The sequence below is a fragment of the Triticum urartu genome, chromosome 2A, assembly GCF_056163025.1.
Source record: "Triticum urartu cultivar PI428250 chromosome 2A, HENAU_Tu73, whole genome shotgun sequence".
NCBI classification, from domain to species: domain Eukaryota; kingdom Viridiplantae; phylum Streptophyta; class Magnoliopsida; order Poales; family Poaceae; genus Triticum; species Triticum urartu.
The window spans coordinates 759,443,411-759,449,955 of NC_141874.1; the positions used below are offsets into that span (position 1 = coordinate 759,443,411).

The following is a 6,545-nucleotide window of genomic DNA, read 5'->3' on the forward strand; positions in this document are numbered from 1 at the left end:
GATAGGTACTATGTCGCTTGTTCCTGCTGTTTCCTTGTACCCTTGATGTTTTTCTAGATGCATTGATGTCTGATTGCTGCTGGATAGTTGGTCCCTCATTGCAGACTGTGCTGATAATCATGTGTTCTCTGTATGTTTGTACCTGTGGCATATCCAAAGGCTGGGCTGGTTTGCTGGTCATCTAGGAGACAGTGCTCGTTGACAGAAATTTTGCAGTCATCTCTCATTATGTCTCACACAAACAGGAACTGGAGTATTTTAAACTGGAATATTAGGGGCATTAATGATCCTGCCAAATGGTTGGCCTTGAGAAACAAAATAGATGAAGCAAATGCTGACATCATCTGCATACAAGAAACTAAGAGGGAGCTCTTTGATGCCAAATACATCAAACAATGTTGTCCTAGGAGAATCAATCAGTTTGACTATCTCCCATCAGTAGGTGCCTCAGGGGGGCTGCTTATCGCCTGGAATGGCTCTTTATTTGCTGGAGATCACCTTTTTCATAATGACTTCTCGCTATCTTTGCGTTTTACTTCTACTCTGTCGGGAGATTCTTTCATCCTCTCCAATATTTATGGGCCTTGTCAGGGACCAGAAAGAGACCTGTTTCTGAACTGGTTCAAGAATATTCAAATGCCTGTTGATGCCAATTGGATTATAATGGGAGATTTCAATTATGTCAGATTCCCAAGTGACAGAAACAGAGAAGGAGGTAATTTCACAGATATGCTGCATTTCAATGAGGCTATCAATGCCCTAGCTTTGGTTGAAATCCCCCTGAAAGGAAGGCACTACACCTGGAGTAATATGCAAGATGCCCCTCTTTTGGAAAAGCTAGACTGGGTTTTTACTTCTGAATGCTGGACCACAGAATTCCCTAATACTTTGGTCCTGCCTCTTGCCAAGCCAATTTCTGATCACACCCCATGCATGATCCAAATTGGTACACACATTCCAAAATCTAAGATATTCAGGTTTGAGAATTTTTGGATGCAAGTGCAAGGTTTCAAAGAGGTTGTCAAACAGAGTTGGGAACAGACTATTCACATCACAGATTCTGCAAAGAGAATTTCAGCTAAATTCAAGAGATTAAGAAAGTGCCTTAAGATCTGGGCTAAAACTATCTCTAATTTGACCATCTCAATCAGGCACACTAATGAGGTGATTCTCCTTCTTGATACTATTGAGGAGTTCAGGCATTTATCTTCCCTAGAATGGAATGGCAGAAATTTTCTTAAACAACATTTGCTACAACTTCTGGAGTGGCAGAGGATTTATTGGCAGCAAAGGGCCACCATTAGATGGGTCAAATTTGGAGAGGCTAACTCTAAATTCTTCCAAGCTAAGGCCACTTTAAAATACAGAGTGAATCACATTGTTAGCCTGCAAGATGAAGATGGTAATATTGTCAGGGAACACAATCTGAAGGCTAGTATTCTGCTCAATGCCTTCAAGAAAAGACTCAGCACCTCCACACCCACTTTCAATCTCCTTCACCTGGATTCTTTGCTTCATCAGGATATTGATCTTTCTTTTTTGGAGCAGCCCTTCTCCAAACATGAGATTGATAAGGTAGTTCATGGCATGCCACATGATAAAGCCCCTGGACCAGATGGATTCAATACTGATTTTGTTAAATTCTGTTGGGACATCATCCCCTAGATTTCTATGCTTTAATTGAGGATTTCTTCAGAGGAGCAATCAGTTTGCAGAGTATCAACAACTCTTATATTACACTCATTCCAAAGAAAGATTCACCTGCAACTCCAAATGATTTTAGACCCATTTCTTTGCTTAACTGTTCCATCAAGATCATTACCAAGTTGCTTGCTAATAGATTGCAGACAGTTATCCTCAAGCTGGTCCATACCAATCAATATGGTTTCTTGAAATCAAGGTCTATTCAGGACTGCCTGGCCTGGTCATATGAGTATCTTTACCAATGCAAGTCTTCCAATAAAGAGCTGATTCTTCTTAATCTAGATTTTGAAAAGGCCTTTGATATGATTGAGCACCAGACCATCAAAGATATCTTGGTTGCTAGGGGCTTTGGACCCAGATGGCTCATGTGGATGGATATGATCTTTGCTTCTGGCTACTCCTCAGTGCTTCTGAATGGTGTGCCTGGTAAACAGTTTCTCTGCAAAAGAGGCGTCAGACAAGGAGACCCTTTCTCACCCCTGTTGTTTGTGCTTGCTGCTGATTTGCTTCAGTCTATACTAAATAAAGCCATGGTGGAAGGCCTCATTTCAAAACCTCTTGAACATCATCCCTGTCCTGATTTTCCTGTCATCCAATATGCTGATGACACAGTCCTAATTATGCCTTCTTGTAAAGTTCAACTAGAACAGCTCAAAAATCTTCTGCTGCACTTCACTGACTACACTGGCCTCGGGATAAACTTTGACAAATCTGCCATGATTGATATTAACACTCCCGACCACAAGATGCAAATTCTGGCCAACACTTTGGGGTGTACTATTGGCAGTCTGCCTCTCACATACCTGGGTCTTCCTCTCAGTCTTCATAAACCAAAGCTTCAAGATTTTGCCCCCATCATCAAGAGAATTGATAGAAGACTTGCTGGATGTTCCACTTTGCTTTCCTATGGGGATAAGCTCACGCTCATCAAATCTGTCTTCACAAGCCTACTAATCTTTTTCATGAGCACTCTATCTCTGCCTGTTGGCATTGTTGATCAAATCAATAAATTTCTCAGACTGTGCTTCTGGAGAAAATATGGTACATAGGGACGAGGGCCTGCTTTAATTGCCTGGGAGAAAGTGTGTCTTCCCAAAACTCAGGGAGGTCTTGGTGTTTTGGACATCTCCATTTATAACAAATGTCTCATGATGAAACATATCCACAAATTCTTAAATCATGCAGACTTGCCTTGAGTGAATCTTATCTGGGACTCGTACTATCCCAATGGTACTTTCACCCCCAGACCAGTCGGCTCCTTTTGGTGGAAATGGATTCTCAAGTTGCTACCTCTCTTCAAGCTTTGGACTAGACGATCAATTGGCAAAGGCAACACAATTTGCTTCTGGCAGGATAATTGGGGCCATAATATTCTTCAACATAAATACAATATTCTTCAACATAAATAGCCAGAGCTCCACTCCTTTTGTCACAAGGCAGACTTATCGGTGCGTGAATTCCTGCAGCTGGATAATCCAATGGAGCACTTTCACACTCCTCTCTCCCTTCGAGCTATCCAACAGTTCCAAGAGCTTCAGTATATTCTTCAAAATACTCAACTTTCTGACAGTCATGATGGCTGGAGCTACTCCTGAGGATCTGCCTTTTCCTCCATCAAATTGTACAAATGCTTGACTGAGGCTGGCAACAACCCTCCTGTAATCTTCAGAAAGATCTGAAAAATGCAACTATCCTGCGTTATAAGATTTTCCTCTGGCTCATCTTGCATGACAGGGTTAACTCTAGGGGTCTCTTAAAGAGGAAATCCTTTCATCTGCCTTCTTATGATTGTGAGACTTGTCATATCAGAATTGAAGAAACAACCCTGCATCTGTTTTGGGACTGTGATTTCGCTCATGACTGTTGGATCTCTGTACCCGGGCAGAGAAAAAGAGACATCTCAATTTTTGATGAAATAGTCCTACTCTCTGAAGCCTTTCCATCAAGCATTGCCATGGAGATATTGATCATGGGCTGTTGGCACATCTGGATGCAGCGCAATGGGAAAATTTTCAATGCTCAGGCCCCTTCCGTTCAGGCTTGGAGAAGGGCTCTTAAGGCCGACCTCTTGCTTCTGCAACATCGTATCAAGGACAAGTTTAAACCGCTCCTTGTCAATTGGACTGATCAGTTTCTCAATTAGTTGATATGTTGCCTTTCGGGTTCCGTAAAATTGGGGTTGGCTGAATGCCGTGTATATTTGTACTTATTTTTCCTTTATTAATATAATTATACCATAGAACGATTGTTCTACGGTTTTGGTTCAAAAAATATATTATATATGTATATATAGTTTACACACCACCAAACGTGCACGGACACCACACACACACACACACAAAGAGATTGAGCCAGCGCCCGGGATGGTTGACTTTTCGGCAGCCACCACTGGTGCTCCCCCATCTTCTTCTTCTCCTACCTTGCTACTCCTGTTGTCTCCTTGTCCTTTGATTACTCCTCCTTCATCTCAACGGACGGAAACAACATCAAGATCAAAGGCGACGCATCCTTCAGCGCCGGATGGATCGACATGAGCGCCAACAGGCACAATGCTATCGAAGGCAGCAATGGTCGGGCGTGGTACAAGGCCCAGCCGATGTTGCTCTGGGACAAGACGACTGGCGAGGTGGCCAGATTCACCACACGCTTCACGTCCACCATTGTAGGCGACATAAAAAACAAGGGGCAGGGCATGGCCTTTTTCCTCAGCGCTCAATCTAGCATGCCGGCATGCCCCAGCTACAACCTCGGCCTCACCGACCAGATCCCGGGCGAGCTGGCCTCCGGTGACAGGCGGTTCGTGGGGTGGAGTTCGACACCTTCAATAATACAGATGTGTCCGACCCCGACACCACCTATGACCACATTGGCATAGACGTCAACTCCCTAGTATCAGTGGAAACACTGGAGAGCTTTGACCTCATGGACAACCTGACCGCCGAGATTGATTATGATGGCGTTTCCAGCATCTTAAATGTGACAGTATAGCTCGGTGATGATAAATATGGCCGGCCGAGAGGCAGGATTTACTAGCTTAGCTCCGAGGTTGACTTCAAGAGTGCACTGCCGGAGCAGGTCTCCATTGGCTTCTCCGCGTCCGCGTCCACGTCCACGTCCATGGAAGTGCATCAGTTACACTCTTGGTCCTTCAACTCTTCGTTGGAAGGAACCACGGGCCCCACCATCACCACCACCAGCATCATCATCATCACCCACCACCACCAGTAGGGCGAGGCCCAGGTTCTGGAGTTATTGCCGGAGCAGCCATCGGCACAACAATGTTCCTTGTGCTCCTCTTCGCCGTTGCGACAACACTCGTATTGTGCCACCGTCGTCGTGGGAACATGATGGAGACCGAGGAGAACTACACAAACTTGCAATGTGAAGGCAAGCCAATGACGGAGATAGCGATTGGGACGAGGCCAAGATAGTTCCCATACCAGGAGTTGGTGAAAGCCATGAGGAACTTCGCCGCGGAGGAGAAGCTTGGGCAAGGTGGCTTCGGCGTCGTATACCGAGGCTATCTGAGAGGAGAGCTAGTTGATCTAGCCATGGCCATAAAGAGATTCTCCAACTCTAAGCATGAGGAGTCTTCCAGGCAAGGAGAGAGGGAGTACAAGTCAGAGATCAAGGTGATAAGCAGGCTCCGTCACCGGAACCTCGTGCAGCTCCTCGGCTGGTGCCATGATCGTGAGGAGATGTTGCTAGTCTACGAGCTCATGCCCAACCGTAGCCTCGACATCCATCTCCATGGCAAGCAGGGCACCTTCCTCACGTGGCCAATGAGGTACGTATTTTATGTAACGTTGAACTGGCTATATATATTATATGTATATTAAGTTCTTAACTGCAAGTGCTACTCTAGGATGAATATATTGCTGGAGCTTGGGTCTGCACTGCTCTACCTTCATGAGGAGTGGGAGCAATGTGTGTTGCACCGGGACATCAAGCCCAGCAACGTGATACTCGACGAGTCCATTGGAGCCAAGTTAGGCGACTTCGGGCTGGCAAGGCTCGTTGACCATGCCGCTGGGGTGCAAACAATGACCGCAATTTCGGGGACTCCGGGCTACTTGGACCCCGAGTGCGTGAGCACCGGTAGGGCCAGCACTGAGTCCGATGTGTACAACTTTGGCGTGGTTCTACTGGAGGTAGCATGCGGCAGGAGGCCAATGAGCATAACCTTGACTGACCAGGACAAGCAGAATAACGGTGGCGTCTCCAGGCTGGTCGAGTGGGCCTGGGGGCTATATGGCCACAGAGCCATTCTTGAGGCCGTCGACGAGCGGCTGAACAGTGACTACAACACAACGGAGGTGGAGAGGGTGATGGTCGTCGGGTTGTGGTGTGCACATTCGGACCCGAGCACGCGATCGTCCATCGGGACAGCCATTGGGGCGCTCCAATCCAACTCCAAGGTCCACGGAGCCTGTAGTCAGCTGCCGGTGCTCACCTCCAAGATGCCGGTACCAATGTACGCTGCTCCCCCGTTCGCCCTAGCGGACTTGTCGTCCAACTCCAGCGTGCAGCCGCACACCTCTAGTACCACCACTTCCTCCGACGCTAGCACTTCCACGACCAGTTCAAAGGCCTCTTCCTCGCTACTGAAACATCAATACTAGTACTACTAGACATTTGATTTCTTGTGGGAAGTGTTAATGTAATAATATTAAGGCCTCTTTTTCGCTACTGAACGTCAGTACCAGTACTGCTAGACATTTGATTTCTTGTCGGAAGTATTATTGATGTAATATGCCAGGATGGGACAGCTAGCGCACCCGTATTTTCTTGTCCTGACAAGGATATGCTTCTAACTTCGAACCCAGCAATGGGTTTTCAGT

General features: G+C 46.3%; 1 pseudogene; it reads left to right on the plus strand.

Moving 5' to 3' along the window:
* Positions 1-2,062: 2,062 nt before the first annotated feature.
* LOC125527910 (L-type lectin-domain containing receptor kinase IX.1-like) lies at positions 2,063-6,326 on the plus strand (annotated as a pseudogene).
* The last annotated feature ends 219 nt before the right edge of the window (positions 6,327-6,545 follow it).